This window comes from Meriones unguiculatus, chromosome 7, assembly GCF_030254825.1.
Source record: "Meriones unguiculatus strain TT.TT164.6M chromosome 7, Bangor_MerUng_6.1, whole genome shotgun sequence".
Lineage (NCBI taxonomy): Eukaryota > Metazoa > Chordata > Mammalia > Rodentia > Muridae > Meriones > Meriones unguiculatus.
Window position 1 is genome coordinate 53,494,850 of NC_083355.1, and position 24,006 is coordinate 53,518,855.

A 24,006-nucleotide genomic window follows, 5' to 3' on the forward strand; every position below is an offset into this window, starting at 1 on the left:
ATATGATATGGAAATATCTAGAACTTTTTATCTATCTGTGATATAAGGGGAAACTATAGTGGAGAACTGGTATACATTCTCAGAATATAAAACTTCTAAGCAAATGATGTGGGTGCTACAGAGCTTAGTAAGTATTATGTGTACGCAACCATACCATTTCTGAAAAACAAACAAACAAACAAACAAACAAACAACTCAGGACTTTTGAAATGCAGTAGAATGGAATGTTGGCAACTTACAAGGAGGCCAGAAATTGCTTTGCTTTTTAGAGAAATTTCTCAGAAACAAAACCTGTGAAAAGTTCCTATTTCCGCCGCTCACACAGCCTGCTCTCCCTGGGACTGAGTTTGAAGCAGAGCACTCCACCGCCGCCTACCTCTGAGCCCTGTCACAGCAAGGCTATCGTCTCCATTCTTGTGTGGCATTATCTCACTCACTACTCAGTTCCAGGGGTTAAAACAATGTAACCAAGTTCATCCCTGTATCAGAGAGACGTATAGCAACAACCTGAGTCTACCAAGTACCGGAAACGTCACAAATATTTGTAAGAATGTAAAAATTAAGTGCTAATCATTCGAAGATGGTGTTACATTTGTCGGATGTTGGACTCACTGAGCGACTCTTCCTAGTTCCTACTATCTTGGTAAGTCAGCGTTCCTCTCAAGGCCCAGAAGGCAAAACTTTTGGTTTAGTCTGAAGGCCAAACCTCTTCTGAAGTTCGGAGTCCCAGATTTTAAAAACGAGCAGTGAAGTGCGTCCTTGCGTTTGTTCACAACACATTACTCTTAAGTGGACAGACACCCCACCGTCTCTTATCTGCTTTATATTTCCCTTCGCGTTTCTGTCACAAAAACATTCTTTGAACAGAGATGCTGAGATCGTCACTGCGGCAGAGTGAGAGGAGAGGAAAGAGGAGGTGCACACAAGGTCTGAGTGGGGGCCTCCACCAGGGGTTCTGAGGAATACAAGAGCATCTTTGTCCTTCGTGATTTTAAAATATTTTCTGCATCTTCACGCCAAGCCTAACTAGGAAACCCATATCTAGTATTCAAACTCATCCTCCCCACATTTTACAAAGAAGACGAGACTACGTGAGAGGGGAAAGACTGTCTTCAAAAAGCAGAATCGCAGTTTCTCAAAGTTTCAAAGGAAGGGAACACTTTCAGCCTTGTCCTCGGACTCTGAAAAGTCAGACTAGCAACGCCCTAAAACGCCACCGGGGATGTTTTGTCTCAGACTAGCTCAACTCAGGGTGGGGTTCGAGGCCTGAGACAGGTAGTATTTCCTGAACAGGAAATCTGTTAGATCGGATGGAACAGAGCGGGGAAGAGACAGGGAGCCCCAGGCTGGCACCGGAGGGCCCCCCGGCATAGGGGCCCGGCTCACGTGGCCGGTGCGTGGACCTGCGCCCCGGGTCCCCTCCACAGGACACGCAGCGTGGCCACCCCGTAGCCGCTGCGCGGAAGGCGGGGTGCTGCTTACCTCGGCCGCTGAGGAGGGCTGAGCCCAGACGAGGGGTGCTGTGGCGAGAAACTCAGGGTTCTCAGCGGGCCCAAGTGCGCCGGACGAGCAGAGCGCGGGTGGCGCCTCCGGGCTGGGCCGCCTCGGGGCGCGGACGCGGGCTCAGGGAGGAAGTGCTGTGATCCCTCCCTCCCCGCGCAGACGCCCCGCTGGGCTCCGAGGTGCCGGCTGAGCCCTGCGACGGGGGTACTGGCAGAAAGCTCTGAGTGGTGGCTCCGCAAGTCTGGCAAGTTTGGACCGCTTTCCCCAATCCCTGCCCCCACCTAGACGAACTCCCGCCCAGAGGTAGGAAAGCCGCGCCTTCTCTCACCTGTGCGGGTCTATAAGCTAAGGACTGAGACCACCGCCCAGATGCTAGTCTGAAGGGTTAAGGGCCTCAAAGTCTCAGATTATCTGAGAAACTCCCTCCAGGAGAGTTCTTAGCTGGTAACACCTGCAGCAGTTAGGGGCTGGGACAGCTTGAGAAGAACACGTGTGTAGTGGAATCGTCCACCGCCGAAGTTCCCTTTTCTGCCTTACGAAATCCTCAAGCCCCTTTAGCCTCTGCTTCCGCTTCCCCTAAGACTGCTGCCTTTCCTTGGTCTAATAAAAGGACGCTTTGCTTCTGATGCGATCAGTCTCCTTTTTCTTTTATTTCCATACCCCCCATCAATCCTGATCTATTTAGTTCCACAAAAGGTAAAGAGACCAGTTTAATTTGCTACTGCCTAGTAAGTCTTTACATCAGACCTTGCTGGACTTCCTCTGTCCTGCCATTGTGCAAGTCTTCCTGGGCCAGCCAGGCAGGGGACACTCCAGTGAGGGTGGACAGAGAAGCAGCCCATTGGGATGGCCAGGAGCCTTCGGTCAGCCCCTCTCTTCTTCTCCCTCTCTCTGGATGGAGGTGGGGAAGGGTTCAGCAGGGTCTGATCTCAGCCATCTCCTAGGTGACCCCTCTGGTGGTGGACAAGCCCACTGTGGCCCCACAGTTTGTTTTGTTTTGTTTCTTTATCTGTTTGTTTGTCGTCGTTTTTAAGATACTGTCCATCCTGGAATTCAACGTGTAGATCCATCTGACTTTGAGCACAGAGATTCTCCGGCCTCTACCTCTTGAGAAGCTGCCGCCATGCCCAGCTTTCTATTTTTGTTCTTAGTTTGTTCTTGTTTCTGTTTGTTCACAGTTTGTATAACATAGGCTTGACTAAGACTCACCTCTCCTTAGAGAAGCTGTTTGGGGAGATATGAAAATACAGACACTAAAATCAGTTATGATTTTAAAAGTTTTTTTTTTTAAGATTTATTTTATGTATGAGTGCTCTATCTGTATGTACACCTGCATGCCAGAAGAGGGCATCAGATCGCATTATAGATGATTGTGAGGCACCATGTGGGTGTCAGGGAATTGAACTCAGGACCTCTAGAAAAGCAGACAGTGCTCTTATCCACTGAGCCTCTCTCCAGCCCCCAGTTATGATTTTAAATGGTAGTTGAATTAATCTCTCTTTCTCTACACAGCTGTGTCTCTAAGGATTTGCTGTAGTTTAAAGTGGTGGAGACATGAAGACATAAATTAGATGCATAAACTCATTTCAGATAGTGCCTCTATTCAGTGGGAAATTGTATATTGGTTGTCTAAGAATAATGTAAACAGCAGTGATAAAAACAACTGCTGCTCTGCTAAGTGGCCAAGTGGTAGAGAACAGTCAATCCTGAGTGAACCTGCTGAGTAGTGGGTTTTGAAAAGAGTAAAAGTTGAAGGTAGAGAGTAGTGGTTCTGTTGATAAGGTTTCTATATTAATTGACATTGTGGAAAAAGATCTACCTTATGACCAGCACTTCAGCTAAATCTAAATGACAAGAGGGATCAAATGATGTTAGAATTTTACCTGAGAATATTCTAGAGAGAAGGGTTGACACCCCTAAAAGTCTTGAGTTAGGACAGCCCTTGAGATACTGGAAAAACATCAAGGAAACTAATAATAGTATGGTCTGAGCAGAAAGGAGATGAGATTACAGAGGAAAAGATGGCCAGGTGATGGCCAGGTGGTGGCCAGGTGGTGGCCAGGGGGTGTGTTGCCCTGCAGGCTGTCTATCGCAGAGACTGCTGTAAGAGGGGTGAGAAGCCATTGAGAGGAACAGAACACAAAAGCAAGCGACAGACTGGAGAGTGGTTCTTCTGGAAGAGGAAAAGTGGTCAAAAAGTCCTTATGGACAATGAGATGATAAGGACCAGCCATTCAGAAGCTGGAAAAGCATTCCAAGAGGTCAATGGGATGTGTTGAATCAAGAGCAGAAGGTTAGGAAGATGCCAGGACTGGAGTGAAAGAGGCCGACAGTGGCAGAGGAGAAGGACTGAAGTTCAAGCAGGAATCAGATCAAGCAAGATCCGCGGTCAGTGCAGAAGACTGAGTTGTATTGTGATTGTAATGGACAGCTAGTAGAAAGGATATAGCAGCCAGGTACATGTTTTGATTTGTGCTAGAAGCCGATATAAGGCTAATGAATACTTGGAAAAACTGTTGAATGGGAGAAAGTGGAGAGAGATAGAAGAGAGGGAAGAAGGGAGAGAGAAGAATATGAATGAATTTAAATTAAATTTCTCCAAATTGGTTTGTGTCAACAGTTCAGATGAAATGCTTGAAAATGGTGGTAACTGAACCCAGTGTGTGGCTCAAGCCCTTATTCCTAGCCCTTGGGAGGTTACAGGAAGAAGGCTGTAAATTCAAGAGTAGCCTCCAGTGCTTAAAAAGTTTTTTTTTCCTCAAAGAGAAAAATAAATGTTGTTAATACTAAAATAGTGGTAGCTCTGACTAGCATCTAACAGTAGAAATGGTGATTTGCTGAAAGGCTCCGGGTGGAGATGGGGGAAGACCAGAGGATTAAAACCATGAGCTGCTCTAAGCCAGGGGCCAGTCTCCATAGAAAGGTCAGCAGGAACCAGTCAAGTCAGACAAGTCAAAGATTTGTCTTCAAATCCTAAAGCCAACCAAAATAAGACTTGAAGCTGCAGACTAGAGGAATTGTGTTTAGAAAGAAATCATCTGGGCTTTACCATGGGGATTGCAAAGATGAAGAGAAGAATGAATGAACACAGGAAGATTTCCAAGAAAATTGAGAAAGACATTATAATGGCTTTGTTTGTTTGGTAGCCATGGAAATGCTAAGGAAGGATCCATCAGGAAGATATTTGCAGGCTCCGTTGGCAGGAGTTTATAACTGGACATAAGCAGAGTGGGGGTGGGGGATGATAAGGCTGGATCCTGACAAAAGCTTTGGTAGGATGGCTGACAATCACCAGGAAGGACAAGTTTGGAAAGCCTTTGGCATATCCGTGTGGAGACATGTCTGTACCAAAGAGGAAAAGCTACTGATACATGAATATATATATATATATATATATATACATATTTACATATACATATATATTATGCTGAAAGGTGCCAGACTATAAAACAGAACTCACTGTGTGATATTATGTGATTATATAAAATTCTTAAAACTCAACCTCATTCTGTGGGGAAACAGGAAGGGCTGTGAAGGGGCCAGGAAGAGACAGAAGTGGTGAGCTTGTGTTCAGTGATGGCTCCAGTGGACATCTGTGTCACAATGAGCAAATCACACATTTGGAATATGTGCAGCTTCCTAGCTGTCATCTGTATCTCAATACAGCTGTGAAAAGTGTTTTCTTTTTTGTTTGTTTGTTTCCTTCTCTTCTCCTCATCCTCCTCACCCCATTTCCTTCCTCTCTCTCTTTCTCCTCATCTTTTCTTTTTTGGTGGTGCTAGGGACTAAACTCAGAGCTAAGGCACCCACTACATTGAGCTACATATACTCTGGCCTCAAGAATTAGAATGTACCTAGAAACTCTTCCCTACTCTACTTTAGTCTAAGTTCCCATTGCCCTTTATTCATTGTCTTACTCTCTGTCCCTTTGTTTTTCATTCTCTCTTTCTCACACTATCTTCTTTCCTTCCAATTTTTACTTAGATTGAAAAACAGGAAATTTTGTATAACCAATTTCTGACCCAGAAAAACTTGTGATGGCATTTTCAAATTTGTCATCAGTGATCTAAAGTGGGTCCTAGTGTAGTCACTTGGCCAAGTAGAATTGCTAAGACTTGCCACACACACTGGCAGCTAACCTGTAATCGCAGTATTTAGGAGACTGAGACAGGAAGATCATGAGTTCAAGGCTACCTTGGATTACCCAGTGAAACCCTGCCTCAAAACTAAACAAAACAATGAAAAAGAAGACTCCATATGAGCCAAAGGAAGAATTTCTAGTTCACTTGGCTTCACTCAGTTTTACAGCCTATGTCTTTGGGTAATAAGATAAAATAATTCATTACTGAACTTTTAATTTTTAATTAGACCCATATTGAAATGCTTCTTTACTTTCAAATTGTAATTTGTTTTCCCCTAAGACAAAAACCAAATAGTCATTCTTTCCTGGCACCATGCTTACATTAGTCAATGAAATGGTATTTGATAAATTCATTTCCTCTAACAGTTTTCCATTATTTCAGCTTTCTTCTTATCTCAATTCTAAGATACTTCTGTTGTTACTTTAAAGGGAATCTTATTTGATTCTTTCCCAGGCCCTGTTTTCATGGTGATATGATAGCCTGCTATTTGAATTCACTGAGGTGACTCAGTGAATCTGTGTGGGCTGCAAAGCCTCCTGCCCCCTCCCTTGTCTAGAGGACATCCCTAGTTGAAGGCCTCTACTGCTGGACTTCCTACATTGAGAACACACAGCAGAAACATTTGGCTCCCACCTGTAACATCCTTGGAGACTAGATGAGTAGCATTTTCTGCCCATTTGTTTAGCTTGCCAGAGAGGTGACTGTACTGTCAGGTACAGGAGCGTGGGGAACATTGCCCCTTCAAGAAAGCCACTTGGAAGGAATTCGGGTACTTGGCCTGGAAGACAGTCTCATCCCCGTAGTCTCAGCCAACAAGAGAGAAGAACTCAGCTTCTCTGTTTTCTTCCTTGCATGTGCTTACAGATAATTTCTAGCTGACATTTCAGTCCTAACGTTTTAGTCTTACAAGAACAAGAAAAGGCTTTGACCCTGGGGCCCCCAGATTTCCTGTGACAGCCTTGCTCGGCAACCCCAATGCTCACATCAAGCTGACTGCTCTGAACAGTGGTGTAAATCAGGAAAGAGTTTCTAGACATGAGGAAGTACATATGGTGGAAGAAAGATTTCGGTTAATTCTGGCAACTACAAATTTGATGCCCTCCTCGAGTGTCAGGTCCCCTGACAGAAGTGTCTGTTTTCAGCAGCCTAGTCTAACCAGCCACATTTTGCTTTAGGTACATTTTTATTAGTCTGTGTTAATCAGTGTTTCTTTGCTGGGACAAAATACCTGAGAAACTTCATTTAAAGGAGAAAGAGTCTATTCTGATTTACGGTTTCAGAGATCTGAGGTCATATTCACTTATGTTTGTCATCTCTGGCTTGCAATGAAGTAGTCCATCACAGCAGAGTTCAAGAGAACGGTGCTTGGAAAAGCATTAAAACTCAGTGGAGAGACACCGAAAGCTCATGCAAACTAACATGAGAATGTACCTGGATTTTAATATGACAGGATTGACAAAGGCTTTCTGACATTCAGACACACAGTAACTAAAATCTTAAAAAGAGCACTGCCTAGACTAAGGACCAACATGTCAGGCTGAACTTGCTTTTGATATCAAATGAATCATTGTTGAGGTCTTTAGTCAACAGCTTTCTGGAGTTTTCAGAGCTAATAAATGACTCACTTCTCTTTCCTTCTTGGACTCTATGTCAGATAAAGGATGGGCAGAAGGAGCCAACATCTGCTGACAAACGACAGCAGCACAGATAACAGCTGTGTAATTGTGGGGGGTGGAGTCTCAAGTGTAGAATTTGGTTCGATTTGGGGGCAACGCTAGGTTTCTAGTTTTTTTTTCACAGAGTTGAGCTCACGTGGTACCAAGCTCAGCCACTGCACATGGTTCACAAAGCCGCACATTACAGTCATCACAGGAGTTTTTCAAAAATAGCAGACGCTCAGCTCCCCATGTGTCCAGGCCAGCTAACCCACACTTTTGGGGAGTGAAGGAGGACTTCGATATCTTTAAAACGCTCTCCACATAATTCTCAGGAAGTACAGACCTCTGAGAATGAGGACCACAGGGCCTGATAACTACTGAAGCAAATCACGGACAACTGAGGCTTCGTGTGCCTGAAAATGAGAGAGCTGACATGGGGTGAACTGCTCTGCTTAGTGAAAAATAAATGTGCAGTTTGGCATTTTTTTTGTCAGTTTCAGAAAAAAATTTCAGCTTTTATCTCATTAAAAAAGGCATTTGCCGTGCTTGCTTCGGCAGCACATGTACTAAAATTGGAACAATACAGAGAAGATTAGTATGGCCCCTGTGCAAGGATGACACACAAATTCGTGAAGCGTTCCATCCTTTTTGGCTGGAACTAGAAAAGATCATCCTAAGTAGTTAACCCAGACCCAGAAATATGCACATTGGTATGTGCTCATTTACAAGTGGATATTAGACCTATAGTACAGGATAATCATACTACAATCCACAGACCCAAAGAAGCTAAGTAACATGGAGGGCCCAAGGGAGGATTCTGGAATATCACTCAGAAGGGAAATAGAATAGACAGCAGAAGTGGGTGAAGAGAGGAAACTGGGTAGGAGATGGAATGGGGAGGGAAACAAGAGCGTGGATGAGATGTGAAGAGAGAATGGGGGTGGGAGGTGAGAGGTCTGGGAACAAGAAGGGAAACTGAGGGAGGCCTGTGACAGGGTAGGCTCCTGGGAGACATGGGTGTGACTCCAGCCGAGACTCCTAATGGGGGGGGGCATGAAGACTGAAGTGACCACCTCCTAGCCAGGCAGGACTAGTGGAAGGAGGGGAACAACAACCTGATGACAAAATCTTTGATCCAAAATTTACCCCTCCTACAGGGGTAAAGAGGGAACAAAGACTGAGGGAATGTCCAACCAATAATTGGCCTGACCTGAGACCCACCCCACAGTAGAGAGCCAGCCCCTCACACCTATTATTGACACTTGCAGACAGGAGACTAACTTGACTGTCATCTGGGAGGCTCCAACCAGCAGCTGATCAGGACAGATGCTGGGACATGCAGCCAAGCATGGGGCAGAGCTCCAGGAATCCTGTGGAAGTGTTGAAAAGATGGAGTGACTTGGAGGAAGTCACTACCTCACAAGAAGACCAACAGAGACAACTAACCCAGTCCCATGGGGGCTTTCAGAGACTGAGACATCAACTAAGGATCATGCATGGTCTGGACCTAGGCCCCTGCACACATGTGTCCAATGGGCTGCTTAGTTTTCATGTAAGGTGCATGGTGGAGTAGGGGTAGGGGCTGTTTCTAGCATGCTTTTGGATCACTTTGCCCTGGTAGCTCTACCTGGCCTGGCCTCGGAGCATGAAGATATGCTCAGTCCTGATGTGACTTGAAGTGCTGGGGAAAGCTGATGGGGAGAGGGTTCCCCTTTTCTGGGGAGAAAGAAAGAGGGGAAGGGGAAGGGAGAAAGGAGCAGGACTGGGAGGAGAGAAGGGAGGGAGTGTAAAGTAAATAAAAAAGAAAATAAAAATAAAATTTTAAAAAGGCATTTGCCCCATTCTTCTTCTGAGATTCTAATTGTGTGTATACACAATGTGTTTTATTATGCTAACACACTCTGAGTTATGAGAAGAAGAAGAAGAAGAAGAAGAAGAAGAAGAAGAAGAAGAAGAAGAAGAAGAAGAAGAAAAGAAAGAAAGAAAGAAAGAAAGAAAGAAGGAAGGAAGGAAGGAAGGAAGGAAGGAAGGAAAGAAAGAAAGAAAGGAGGGGACAGGAACTACATAAGGAAAACAACAGAGCCAAAATTCCTGTGCCCAGGATCCCCTGCAGAGACCTATACTCCAACTAAGGACCATGCATGGAGAGGACCTAGATGCCCTGTTCAAAGGAAGCCCATTGGCTGCTCAGTTTCCAAGTGGGTTCCCTTGTAAGGGGTACAGGGGCTGTCTATGACATGAACTTAGTGGCTGGCTCTTTGATCACCTTCCTCTGGGGGGAGCAGCCTTGCCAGGCCACAGAGGAAGATGATGCAAACAGTCTTGATGAGACCTGATAGGCTAGGGTCAGATAGAAGGGGAGGAGGACCTCCCCTATCAGAGCACTAGGGAAAGGGCATAGGGGGAGAAGGGAGAGGGTGGGTGAGACTGGGAGGAGAGGAGGGAGGGGGCTGCAGCAGGGATACAAAGTGAATAAATTGTAATAAATAAATATATAAATTAAATTAAATTAAAAAATAAAAAAGGACAAATGACTTCAGATGCTGGTAAGGTGTGCAGAAAGGGGTGCTCTTGTTAACTGTTGGTGGGAATCGAAACTGGTGAAACTGCTATAGAGACTAAGACTACCATACAGCCCAATAGTCCAACTGTATCACTACAGAGAACTCATGTCAGCAATTTCTTGGTCCGTATCGCCTTTCTTTTACTTAGTATTTTGGAGGAGCTCTGCCATCTGCCTGACAATTGTTAGAAAAATCAAAGGTATTTTAGTAGTTACCAAGGCAAAAGATAATTCCAGAGATAAACTGGGTGCACAATGAAGACCTTGGCTTTGTACAGTTAAAAATAAATAATTGATGTTGGGAAAAGGCAAATAATAATTCATTTGAAAGCCACAACACCTGAGTTGAGTTTTGTTGTCTAGAGGATTCTTTTTCAATAAACACAGGTGACTGACTCAACAGTAAGGAAGACGCTAAAGATAAAATGAGTCCTCAGAATAAGCAGGAACTCCTCCTCGGTAGATGGTAGAAACACGTCACTGTGGTACAACTCCTACTGGTTCCTGTGTGGCTCAGAGTTCATTTCTCATTCCTGTCAGAGACAGGTGTGTAAAATGACAACCAACAGCTGTGTCATATGATAATTCTGGCTTCAGGTTTTTAAGCTTCATCCTTATCGCCTTAGTTGCTGCATTTTCTAACCCTGTAAGAGACTCCTTTTCCCCACATCCACACCTGCTTTTTCTGATGATGATTATTCTGATCGGTGTGAGCAAGAATCTCAAAGTAGTTCTAACTTACATTTCCCTGATAGCTAGGTCTGTTGACAGCTCTTTCTCTGCTTTCTTCCTTTCCTCCTTCCTTCTTTTCTTCATTTTTTCCTTTTATCATACAGAAGCTTTCGATTTTTTTTAACTGCTTATAAGGACTATTCTTAAATTGTAATTTCTTTATGTGAGAAACTTTTGTAACACATAAATAGTTGCTGAGCACTTAAGGCTCAGAACTGGACCATTTTTTAAATGAAAAACATTTTTATTTATTTGAGAATTTTATACATTACTACAGTATTCATCCCCTCTCCAACTCCTCACGTATCTCCACCCCTACTTCCTCTTAAATGGCCTCTTCTTTAATTATTACACGTGTGATATATAAGCTGATGAGTCTGTTCAGTGTTTCCTGTACACGTGTTCAGGGCTGGTGGCTTGTTACTGGGTAACCTGTTAGAGCACTCGTCCCCGGAGAAGGCCGACTCTTACTTCCTCAGCTGTCACTGATTGCCTTTTTTCCAGGAGTAGGGCCTGTGAGATTTCCTCCATCTGTGTTGGCATTTTCTATGGTGTTGTCGTTGTGCTGGTCTTTTTTAGGCAAACATGCCTTTGATTTGGTAACATATTTCATGAGTGCAGCTTCCCTTCAGATATTTAAGACACTATCTCTCAGCAGATATCCTGACCCTTTGCCTTTACAGTCTTTCCACATCTTATGTGATGTCCCCATGCCTTAGATTTAGGGGTTACGTTGATGTACCATTTAGGGTTGGGCACTTTTCTGTCTGATGATTTTGGTTTTGACCATTTTAGGATTTCCATAGTAGTCTCCACCTATTGCAGGAAATATAAAAATGAAAACTTTTTTTTTTTTTAAATGAGGGGTGAGAGCTACATTTTGTTTGTTTGTTTTTTTGCCTTTTGAGACAAGGTTTCTCTGTGTAGCCCTGGCTGTCCTGGAACTCGCTCTGTAGATCAGACGGGCCTTGAACTCAGAAATTCATTTGCTTCCTCCTCCCAAGTGCTCGTATTGAAAATGTGTGCCACCACTGCACAGCATACAGAGCCACATTATTCTCTGGCTATAAGGATAAGGTTTTAGAATGGAGTTATAGAATTATAGTGGTTTAGGAAAGTGGCGGTAGTCGATTTTAACGGAAACTCTCTCTTCCAGTTGTTGGTCAAGTGAATGCAAATCACGCCCCAAACAATAAGGCTGTTATTGATGTCCTTGTTCCCTTCTAGAACACAAGGCTAGACCCTCTTGTTGAGGACACCACATTCTTCAGACACAGGATGTACACCAGCTGATGTGGCACTGGTTGTTGGAAGCATTTTCAAGTAGTTATTTGCAATAACTATTTGCATTTCTTTCTTATTTTTGATACTGTCAAGTCAGTTCGTCTCGCCATGGACTGAGAGGATTTGTCTCTTGGTGTCTAATTTATGCAATCCCAGTAGATTTTAATCCCCTATTTGATATGCAAGCAGTTAGCAAATATTCCCTGTGCTGGCCTCCATTCAGGCTGTCTTCACTCTGGTGATGGTTCCTTTGTGGGGCAGAAGCTTTTTAATTTCATATGTTCCCATTTGTCAATTCGTGGATTGTTATTTCCTGTGCTATTGAGCCCTTTTCATGAAGACCTCTCCTGTGCTGATATTTGAAGTATTTCTTTCCAAACTGTTAGGGGCTTCCATGTAAGGTTGTAAAGGAGAGGCTGCCTTCTTTTCCAGTGTATGTATTTACATACTTTTGTCAAAGATGAGGCAGCTACTGCTATGTGGGTTTATTTCCGGGTCCTCTATTCTATTCTCCCAGTTGGTCACCACACCCATGCTCCCTGCAGTAGCTTCTCTGCTTTGCATTCTCGCGACCTCTGCTGGCCACATTTAGTTTTGCAGCCTGTGGTCTGCCGGGTCCTTCCAACCCTACAGCTTTAACTCTCAAGTGCCCTAGGAGTTGGCCAAGCAACCAGATCTGTACAGTCAGACCCGTTTTCTTTTTCTTTTTTTTCATTTTAAAAAATTCTTTATTAATTATACTTTTTTTAAATTTTATTTTTCTCATTAGTTACATTTTGTTAATTCTGTATCCCAGCTGTATCCCTCATTTTCCTCCCCAATCCCACCCTCCCTCCCTCATCTCCACCGTGCCCCTTTCCAAGTCCACTGATGGGGAGGACCTCCTCCCCTTTCATATGACTCCCTTTTGTCAGGTATTTTCAGGACTGGCTGCAAAGTCCTCCTCTGTGGCCTAATAGTACTGCTCCTCCCTTGGGAGGTGGGGAGGTCAAAGAGCCAGTCATTGAGTTCCTGTTAGAAATAGTCCTTGTTCCCCTTACTATGGGAAACCAATTGATTACTGAGCTATCACGGGTCACATCCGAGCAGAGGTTCTAGGTTTTATCCTCTCATGGTCTTTGGTTGAGTGTCCATCTCAGAAAAGACCCTGTGCCCAGATACGTTTGGTCCTTGTGGAGCTCCTATCCTTTCCACATTAAACTCCCCTTCTTTCATATGATTCCCTGCACTCTGCCGAAGGTTTGGTTATGAGTCTTAGTATCTACTTTGGAGCACTGCTAGGTAGAGTCTTTCAGATGCTTTCTGCAGTAGACTCCTGTCATACGTTCAATGCATATCCCATTTGTCTTTCTAAATGAGGATTGACCATCATACCCTGTGTCCGCTTTCTTGATTATCTTCTTTAGGTGTATAGATTTCATTATGTTTATCATATCTTTTAGGTCTATATAAGCGAGTATATTCCATGTTTGTCTTTCTCCTTCTGGGATACTTCACTCAGAATGATCTTTTCTAGATCCCACCATTTGCCTGCAAATTTCATGATTTCCTCTTTTTTGATTGCTGAGTAGTATTCCATTGTGTAAAATGGAATTCCCATTCCTCCGTTGATGGACATCTGGGTTGTTTCCAGGTTCTGGCTATTACAAATAAAGCTGCTACAAACATGGTTGAGCAAATGTCCTTATTGTGTACTTGAGCAAATTTTGGGTACATGCCTAGCAGTGGTATAGCTGGGTCTTGAGGAAGCACTATTCCTAATTGTCTGAGAAAGCACCAGATTGACTTCCAAAGTGGTTGTACCAGTTTACATTCCCACCAGCAATGGAGGAGGGTTCCCCTTTCTCCACAACCTCTCCAGCATGTGTTGTCACTTGAGTTTTTCATCTTGGCCATTCTGATGGGTGTAAGGTGAAATCTCAGGGTTGTTTTGATTTGCATTTCCCTAATGGCTAATGACGTTGAGTGTTTCTCTGCCATTCTATATTCCTCTACAGAGAATTCTCTGTTTAGCTCTGTTCCCCATTTTTTAATTGGATTACTTGGTTTGTTGCTTTTCAGCTTCTTTAGTTCTTTATATATCCTGGATATTAGCCCTCTATCAGATAAAGGGTTGGTGAAGATTCTTTCCCAATCTGTAGGCGGTCGTTTTGTTTTGATGACGGTGACCTTTGCTTTACAGAAACTTTTCAGTTTCATGAGGTCCCATTTATTGATTGCTGCTCTTAAAGCCTGTGCTGTTGGAGTTCTGTTCAGGAAGTTGTCTCCTGTGCCAATGAGTTCTAGGCTGTTCCCCACTTTTTCTTCTAACAGATTTAGCGTATCTGGTTTTATGTTGACAGACCCGTTTTCATACATTCAAAATCCCCTAAACTTTAGTCGCCGTGCTGGAGGGTGAGTGGAGGAAAAGTACCTCACAGGAGCTTCCCGTGCTTACAAGGTTTTGCAGGGAATCTCACAGCAGGGAGAGAGATGTCTTCAGTGGTGATTCACTGACTGCTGGCTTGCGGCTCAGGCTATCAAACGCTCCATTTCTTCCCAGTTGAGGAGGCCTGCGTCTACCACCTAAGGGAGGCACTTCCCCATGCACTCACACCCTGAAGTGAGCCTCTAGTGTTCGTCCCTTTTGCTCTTCCAAAGGCAACCGAGGGCTGTGCAGTCCCCACGCCCTCTGCAGGGGCCTTGGCGGGTGAATTCAGGTTCCTCCACCGGGATTGCTCTGTATTGTAGATCCTCAGGTCAGTTCAGTGTTAACAATATCTTAACCCTTAAGATGGCACTCCCACACTGAACGCTGCGTCATAGCAGGCGGTAAGACAGAATTCATGGCCAAAGTCGACCTTTTTGTTGAGGAATCACCATCTCAACAGCACCTACTGGATTTGAAGGTTTGTGTGAGCTACAGGCTGGGTCTGAGGGTGGGACTGTCAGTCTCTTTCACGCAGGCCTCCTGGCCTGTCTTTTGAACTCCACTTTTTAAGCTTCTGGTGAGGACCCACCTGCGTGCAGCTGTGTTTAGCTTGGCTTCCCCCTCCCCTTAGGGCATCACCTTTCTGTTCAGCTGTCTTGTCACTCCCTTTGAAAGTTAAGGACCATCTTCCTCTGCTTTCCTCGTGAGAGCAGAGCCTTTGTTCAGTGCATCCAGGAACAACGGATGAGCAACGGGCAGGTGCACACCACCTGCTGGTCCAGCATCGAGTAGCCACCCTGGTCATCACTGGCTCTGACATCAACCACTGCAGTATCATCCTGCTGGTGTTCAGGCAGTCTTCATTTTCACTAGCAATGGCCTCAAAGCAAATTAGGATTTTTGTTATAAAACATTATAATTAATCTGTTTAGTTATTATTGTTAATATTTTATGGCTCCTGACATGTAAGTTAAATTTTATCATAGGTGTGAATTGATAGGAAAAATATACTAATAGGAGTCTACATACCAGCTGAAGTTTTAGGCATCCAATGAAGGTCTTGGAATTGCATATCTTAATTGCATAATCTTAATTTTTCCATAAAACAACTGCAGACGTTTCCTCTACCTCTCTTTCAAGTGAAGCAACAGTGAGGAGGGGTCTGGGCTCAGCAAGGGCTTGAATGGCTTGAGGAGTGGGTCTTCTGAAACTCCAGTGTCAACAACTTGCCCAAGTCGTGCCCAGCCACAGCTTCAAGTTATGCCCCTGGAGTCCCTACCAGCTCTGCAAACAAAGCTTAGTCTGAATGATCTGCACATGCCCCTCGGCTAGTTCTCGGTGTCTCATGGCACAGGTCTGCATCACAGATTCAACACGGAGGCCTCACCTGTGTTTACAACGAACTCTGATTCACACCTGATTAGGCTCATCCTATGCAAGTAAGCTGGCTGAACAGCTCACAGAAGCAGGCGTATCCCATCATATTTATTCCATGGGTCTGAGTGCTGTCCCAAGGGTTTTCATTGACTTCTCATACCAGCAAGAAGGGCTGCGTGTGGAGCCGATGAAGGTTTTTGATTAGGTGTTAATTTCTGAGCCACATTCTGTCTGCAGCAGCTGGGGTCCAGCAACAGGAGCAGCTGTGCTTTCTCTCTGCCTAGCTCTCTTGCGGTCCTCGGTAGAAACAGCACTGCTTTGTTTTCTTAGCATTCTGCCTTTCGGCAAGACACACTAACAGGTGCTGCTGGATAGAGGCGGTTGGAGCTGCCACACTTTTTCTTCCTTCTGAATCTAGCCAATCAAATCGCTCTACAATCCAGCAATTAGAATGAGTAGAAGTGTGGAGAGAGTGAGGTCTCCAGCCTAGCTGGGGAAGATGGTGGTCATGCATAAGCCATGTCTTTTGTTCAGGAGCATTCCTGGTGGCACCTACAAATTCTGCTGTTTTACTAAAAAAATCAGAAATGCTCCCTGCATCGGCCAATGAACAAAAGAAGAAAAAAAATAAACTTTGTGCGCAGATGATAATCAACCATGGGTTTATATATCAAGTTGAAATGTTCAGTCTCAAAGCCAAGTGAAAATGTCCTCTTGGTTTCATTCATAAATAAGCAAAATCCCAACACTCACTGGTGACCTTGAGTAAGCAGGACATAAAAGAGAAAGCTGTGTGTGGCTGTGAAGTGCAGCTTTGAGACGGAGTTAAAGGGCTGTTAGAATCCAGGTTCTGATCTGGGAGGCGGATTCTTAAGTTACCGAAGTGCTTGGCACAGTGTGGGACTCACCACCCTAAGTGGCAGTGTGCCCACCAGCCACTTTTCCATACGTCTCACACTGGTGAGAAAACAAGCGCAAACACACTCCCTGAACATCAGATTACTAATTACTAAGTCATATTACATATTTCTTATGTAATCCTGGCTGTCCTGGAACTTGCTATGTAGACCAGCGTAGCTTTGAACTCTGAACTTGAACAGAGATTCCCTGCTTATACCCATGAGTTCTGTAATAAAGGTATTCACCACCACACCCAGCTTCTTAGTGGCTTTAATACAATAGCTCATTTAATTTATTTAATCCTATAGGACCTAGCTCGTTAAGAAATGGCTCCAAGTTGAGTATATTTCAGTATTCCCGGACTCTTTGGATGGAGTATTGGGGATGCAAACTATAATTGATTATACAGCAAACTACTTGTTGAAACATTGGGGGTACCAAGTCATTCATGGCATGCATTACAGGAGTCCAGCCCCTATGCGTAAGAATTGAAAGAACTCAGGGAGACAATTAATCCCCACTCTCCTCAGGTTTCTACCTAGTTTTTTTAAGAGTATTTTAGTGGTTGACTAATGTCCCTGTTAGCTCAAGCTGCCATGTTAAAACATCATAGGTAGGGTAGTTTGAAGGTGTTAATTTCTTTCATAGTCCTTGAGCCCAGGGAGCCCATCCCTGGTTAGGGTTCTGGATGACCTGGGCTCTGGTGACAGCACTCTTCCTGCTTGCTAAAGGCTTTTTTCCCACCATGTCCTCACTTGGCCTTCCCTGCTGTCATTTCTTGCACGTGTACTGATTCCCTTGCTTTCTAGGTTTACAGCTGCCAGGGAAGCAATCAGGGTGAGGGCAGAATGAAACTCTGATTAGCCAGATTTTATTGCAACTGGTGCTGGACCAGGACTGGCGGGGTCTGGCCCAGGTATTTTTTTACTCTAGCCATATTTAAACAGCACAATTTTTGGAAAAAAAATGTTTTCTGATAACAGTGAACTCAGCCCCAAGTGTATAACAATTTGTGACATGTTTTCATTGAGATTCTTCACAAAGAACATCTGGATTCTTACACAAAGCAGGGCTAGGCTAGTTGACTAGCACAGGACTAGTTTTGTTGACTCAGAGATAGTGCTCAAGATTTGGGGTCTGGGGCCTGTGGGTGTCAGGTTTGGCCTGGCGGCACTTAGGCTGCTGCAAAGCACAAGTGACATCACTCAGAAGAATGGGTTTATGTTCTAAAAGCCACATTCAAGATTTAGGGGGAGAGAGTTTGAGATAAGTAAAAACAAATTCTGGGAGATACAGGCAGAGCCTGTCTCAGCAGATAGCACAGGATCATGTTGTAAAACTTGGTCATTTCTGGATCCCAGGAGGAGCAGCTGCTGCACAGCTTGCTCCCTTGGAGAAGGAAGCTGTGTGTTTAACTTCCCCCAGTGCCTATCTGTGGGCACAGGCTGCACAAAGCCTCTATGCCCTCTCTATGTTTGGGCAAAGACGCAAACTGCTTAGATCCCCTAATCTTCCAATAGTATTGAACTTTGCTTCTTTCAAGGCTCCATCTGCAACTGTAGGCAGACTTCAGAGCAAGGGCCCAGGCAGTTTTTCTTCGGAAGGGTTCAGAGATGGGTAGAGTAAGTTCAGAGATCTCCACCCATAGGAACTGCTGGTTAGCTTTCATTTGAAGAAGCTGGTTGCCTTTATCAGCTTGGTAGAATTTTACATGCAGTTGTGAAAACTGACTTATAGATCGTATTGTAACTGGTGCTTTATTACTGAGCAAAGACATTCCCCCAGTTAATAAGAGGTTGCCTCCCTCCCCTTTTACTGGGGCAGTGACATCAGGGCCATTCTGCTTGTGTGTGAGCCTGTCGTCTTAACAAACACTATTGTGTCATTTCTTCCTATCATGCACCCTCTTGTTTATTTATTGAAGAGTCTGTCTGCACCAGGAACTGGCTGAAATTTTATTGTTATGGCTTATCTAAATCTGTATAACTGTGTTAGGTGGGTACTTCTTCTGTTTTTTTTTTTTTTTTTTTTTTGTAACCTCTTTAGGTGGTCTAGAGTGTAACAAAAGTTCAAAAAGTTTGTTCTGACAAAGGCCTGATTCAAACACTGGCTGCTGTTACTGTATGAATGTAAGATGTCCCCAAGTCCTGGCTCATGTATTTGAACACTTGGTCTCCAGCATACAGTGATGTTTTGGGAAGTTGTGGAATCTTTCAGACATGGGGCCTACCCTGGAAGACATAGGCTATGGAGACCAGGCCTTGAGGCTTACAGCCTAGCCCTACTTCTCCTCCCTTTCTTTGAGGCCTGCTGCTGTGTACGTTGGTTTTCTTCAACCACCATGGCTTTCCTGAACAATAACTGAGCCCTCTGCACTGTGAGCCAAAGCAGTCCCTACTCCCTTTCACTGCCTTTGTCAGGCATTTGGTCATAGTGATGAGAAAATCTAACTAATGCCTTAATTCTTGTCACTTTTCTTATACTGCACAAGAAAGTGTCATCACATTCAGGAACATCACAGCACAAGAAGAGGTACTACACTGGGAGGAATTCTTGACACTTAGTCTTCTGCCTTTTAACTGGTCATGATAACTATGTGACTATTCAGCATACACCCAGTGAGGAAGCACCTATATCTTGAAGTTCAAACTAAGCTTTAAAAAGAAATATTTTCAAGGAACTACGTTGAAATCTTAGTCTTGTAAAACTTAAACAAGAACACCCAAGCGCTCAGGTCAAGTTACCCAGGGGCATTTGAGGCTTAGCCTGAACACCCTGGCAGCCCATGTTCACACTCAAGTTGACCTGATGGTATCACTGTAGTATTTTCACCCCTGTTATTCAAGTAAACCACACCTTAAATTTTAAGTTATTTCTCTCTGCCGTCTCTTGGTGCTTCAGTTCTGCAGCACCACAGCATTGGAAGTGGCAGATGCCAGAGCAGATGCTGGCGTCTGAGCATAGCTGTGGACTTGGAATACGATTGAAGGGAGCTTTAGGGAAGTGAGGGATAAAGATAACTTAGGGAAGCACTGAGTTCCGTCCGGTTTGGGGCCATGTGTGCCTTACCCTGTCTATCTGTGAATTTGGCAGGACTGTCTGATGACACCACAGCACTACTTCCTTAGTTTCTGCTAAAATCACTTGGTCTGGGAAAGGATTTTTAGTTCCTTTGATTTTATGTTATGATCTATTACTCTCGTTTCCTTTAGTTTTTGAAGACAGGCCATCACCCTGAGACCAAACATGGTGGGAAGCACTTGTCAAAGGGAGTGCACACATCTCACTCAAACTTTATTTCCATGCTGAATTGGAGGTGTGCTTATTTCAATGACAGCTAATTTAAAATGGAAAGTAAAATGCAACAGGCAGAGTTTCTCCTTGAAATGATAAGAGCTCAGCAGTCTTTGAATCTGTTTACAATTCTCTTCCCAGAGATTTTTGCATTATGATATGGTGGACAAGCTGCAAAAGTGAGCTTAGACGTGGTTTCTCAGTCCAGCTGAGAGGGAGGGAGGGGCATGGAGAAAACCTCTTATGATTTTAGTGTTATCACTCTTTCAGATGATATTCATTACAATAGCTGTCTTAGATGGTATTTAGTGTAATAATTTATGTGTTTATTCGAGGTGGACAAGGGCTTATAAACCTTGAGGAGTGGGAAGGGATTCTAAGGCAGGTGCATATCCTTGGTTGGCGCTGGGATGCTTGCTGGTGCCGCTCTATTTGTTTTCTTTGTTTTGAGATAACCAGGCTGGCCTCGAACACACAGAGCTCTTCCTGCCTCTGCAGCCCGAGTGCTGGGATTAAAGATGTGTGTTACAACGCCTGCTGATAGTTTACCATATTTGCTAAGGTAGTGGTTACTAAGGGCTTGGGTGGAACAAAAATAGCAGCTAAGACTAGAGCAGCAATTCTCAACCTATGGGGGTCGAATGACCCTATCATGATGGTTGCCTAAGACCATTGGAAAATACAGATATTCACATTATGACTCATAACAGTAGCAAAATTATAGTTATAAGGTAACAATGAAAATAATTTTATGATTGGGGGATCGCCATAACATGAGGAACTATGTTAAAGGGTAGCAACACTAGGAAGGTTGAGAGCCTTGGACTAGAGATTCTTATTAGGTTGATAAAGGAAGTAGAGGAGGCAAAGTAAACAGAAGAGGGTGAAAGAACAGGGAACAGTATGAGGTAGCACTGGCTAAGGGAAGATGAAAGAGAAAAACCCAGCTTTCTGGTGGCTAGAACAAGAAACTCTTAAACTCTAGGTCAGCCTGTGTTCTTTGGGAAACCCTAAGAAAAGTACAAAGAAACAACAGAGAGAGAGAGGAAGAGGAAGAGGGAGAGGGAGAACAGAGTCTACCAAAGCTAACCCACTAAACTTGCTTTAGGTATTAAACAAGAGACATAGAAAAATGAAGGAAGTAGAGCCTGACGGCATTCAGTCTTGCCTCTGCGCATTCTTTCCAGAGCTCCTGGCATTCCTTCACAGAATGACTCAGGTGCTGGCCATGCATCCTGATGACCTTTTTCTGGTCAGGTTGTAAAAGGGGAGGCCTTTCTGAGGTTGGGGGATCCTAGGTCTATGTTCCACCCCGCACTGTGGCTCAGAAAATTCACCTTCCTTACTAAATATTTCAGTTTTGACTGGAGGTAGAGGTAGCAGGCCAAGTTTCAGAGAGCAATCCCATGATACTTTTTGGGAGTTCCCAGAAAGTTCAGCATTCATCTTTTTTTCTGGGGTGCCAGGCAGCTCATTTGCCTGTTAATGTACTGAGAAGAAAACATTTTCTTGATGTCTTATTTTTCTGGGCCAGTGCAGCTGCCATGCATGGCTTTTTCTCTAACATTCTTCTCTCACACTACTTTTTTAAATGTCTGTTATTCAAAGCATGGTGCAGATTTTTTTCTGTCTTCAGTGGCTCCAGCCATTTCCAGTTACATGACCCTTCACTCTCAAAACAGACTAATCTCTCTACAATAGCATGAACTGGAAAGTCCTGGGAACTTCCTCTTCTTCTGTTCTGCTTTGCAAAGTATCCTGTTCAACTCTGCTACTGAAGCTAGAGAAAGATTGCTGTCACCCCTCTCTTCCAATGACTGTTCTACAGCTATCTCTGGGTTTATTCCCCATGTCTGTGTGCCATTCACCATCTCCTGAAAGTACAAATCTTTTTTAAACTGCACCAAAATATATGAAATAAATATTCATAGAGATAAAAAACTTCAACATCATCAGTGATAGAAAAGATAAATACGTGCTTTTCATCAAACAGTATACTTCACAACAGTGAAAGTCAGCGGGCTACAACCATAAACACCAATGTGAGTTTCATAAAAATAATATCAAGCCCCCAAGGCAAATTTCACATGCTATAAATGCATGCTATCATCTATGAAGAGATGAACTGGGCAAAATGAAACCTTACAGTGTACAAGAATATGACAATACTCTTAAAACTATAACCAAAAGCAAGGAAATGATAAACACAGGCATTACATGGTGAATTACCCAATGGGAATGGGCTGAGTGAAGAGAAAGTGCAGTAGGATGTGAAGTCTTTACCACAAAGGCCTGGCAAGGCCGCCCTGCCAGGGGGAAGTGGTCAAAACTCAGGCGAGGGAGTCCTTGCTAGAGACAGGCCCCGCTCCTCTTGCTAGGAGATCCACATGAAGACGAAGCTCTCCATTGTGTACATATGTGTAGGGGGCCTAGGTCTAGGAGAGGGGAGGGAGGATTTAGGGAAGAGGGAAGGGGGATGGAACCGGGAGGAGAGAAGGGATGGGGCTATGATTGGGATGTAAAGTGAATGAATGAATGAATGAACTAATTAATTAATTAAATGAAAAAAAGATGTGAGATTTGTGAAGGGACAGGTAATGTTCATCTTTTGAGTTAAAGGGAGGAAGCTTGAGTTTTTTCTAATGACTTATCAGTTCTTTTAACTTATAAATATATAAGTTATATATTTAACTTACATGTATTATATAAGTATATATAATACATGTGTATACAGCACATGTATCTACAAGATGAATGAAGTAACTAATTGACAATTGACAATAACAATTGGTTGTCCGTGGCTTGGAATAAAGATCCCAGGATCAGAATTAAACATAAGAAATTAACTGCAACAATGCAGTTTGAAAGGCAGTGCTCACACCTTCCAGCCAGGCAGGACTTCTAGTAGAGGGAGGGGATACCAACTCACCCATAAAACCTTCTGCCCAAAATATACCCTACCTACAAGAAGAACAGGGTTAAAAAAGAGCAGCGATTAAGGGAATGTCCAACCAGCGACTGGCCCAACCTAAGACCTACCCCATGGGAGAGAGCCAACCCTGATCCTATTAATGGTATTCTGCTATGCTTGCAGACAGGGGCCTATCCTCTGAGAAACTCCACCCAGCAGAGGATCAAGACATATGCTGAGACTCAACAGCCAAACTTGGGGCACAGCTCAGGGAACCTCGTGGAAGGGTTGGGGAAAGGATAGAAGGACTCAGAGTGGACAAGAGCTCTACAAGAAGACCAACAGAGTCAACTCACCTGGGCCCATGGGGGCTCACAGAGAGTGAAGCACCAACCAAAGAGCATGCATGGTCTGGGCCTCAGCTTGATCTTCATGGGGGTCCACTAGCAAGTGGAGTGGGGGCTGTTTCTGACATGGACTCTGATGCCTGCTATTGAACCACTTCTCCTGAGCAGGACTGCCTTGCCTGGCCTCAGTGGAAGAGGATACACTCAGTCCTGATGAGCCTTGATGTGCTGGGGTGGGCTGATATGAGGAGACTCCTTTTTTTTCTGAGAAGAATGGGGGGGAAATGGGCAAGGGCAGGGAGGGTGGGACTGGAAGGAGAGGGGGGACAGAGCTACAATTGGGTGTAGAGTGAATAAATAAATTAATGTAGACAAAACAAACAACAAAACAAAAGAAAGAAAGAAAGTGATCAGTGCCTCCAGAGTGACTCTGTGAAGCCGTAGACCCTGAGGCCAGTGGTTCATGTGAGTAACCTAGACCCATATTCTTGGGCATATGGAGAGCAGATGCTGAAAGACTTGCTTGCAATGGGTTTGAGCTACACTTAGCTAGAATGCTGAAAGAAGACATTCAGAAGATTATTTTTGACTGTTTTGTTAATTATCCAATTCGCTCTAGTCCTTAGCTTCATGTTCCCAAACTATTGGCTCCCTTCCCACATCAGTGCAATGCATTTTTAGAAGAAATGTTTTTAAATAGCTGCACATTCTCAGCTCCTTCTTACTTCCTCTTCTATTTCAACATTTCCATGTTTAGTTCCTCTTTTTTGTCTTCTATTTACTGGTATCTTATACTTTATGTAGTCATTGCTTTCTTCTTGCTTGTCATCATTTGTTATAAGTGTTCAACTGAATATTTCATATCATCAGATATTAGGGTGAAGC

At 43.9% G+C, this 24,006-nt stretch overlaps 1 protein-coding gene, 1 long non-coding RNA gene and 1 other non-coding gene across 4 annotated transcripts in view; 2 read left to right on the top strand and 1 right to left on the bottom strand.

Moving 5' to 3' along the window:
- Apbb1ip (amyloid beta precursor protein binding family B member 1 interacting protein) overlaps positions 1 to 1,707 on the bottom strand; it is a 97,363-nt gene extending 95,656 nt beyond the window's left edge. The window contains 1 exon segment of the mRNA XM_021654601.2: positions 1,483 to 1,707. The gene's annotated coding sequence lies outside the window, so the exon portion shown is untranslated.
- Positions 1,669 to 24,006, top strand: part of LOC110559257 (uncharacterized) — a 40,403-nt gene continuing 18,065 nt past the window's right edge. The window contains exon 1 of one of the 2 annotated variants that reach the window (XR_009592949.1): positions 1,669 to 1,806. This is a non-coding gene — a long non-coding RNA (uncharacterized LOC110559257). The remainder of the gene's footprint in view (positions 1,807 to 24,006) is intronic. The other variant, XR_009592950.1, reaches the window with a different exon arrangement.
- On the top strand, positions 7,846 to 7,952 carry LOC132655475 (U6 spliceosomal RNA). The gene has a single exon (XR_009593283.1). It is a non-coding gene; the product is annotated as a U6 spliceosomal RNA (small nuclear RNA).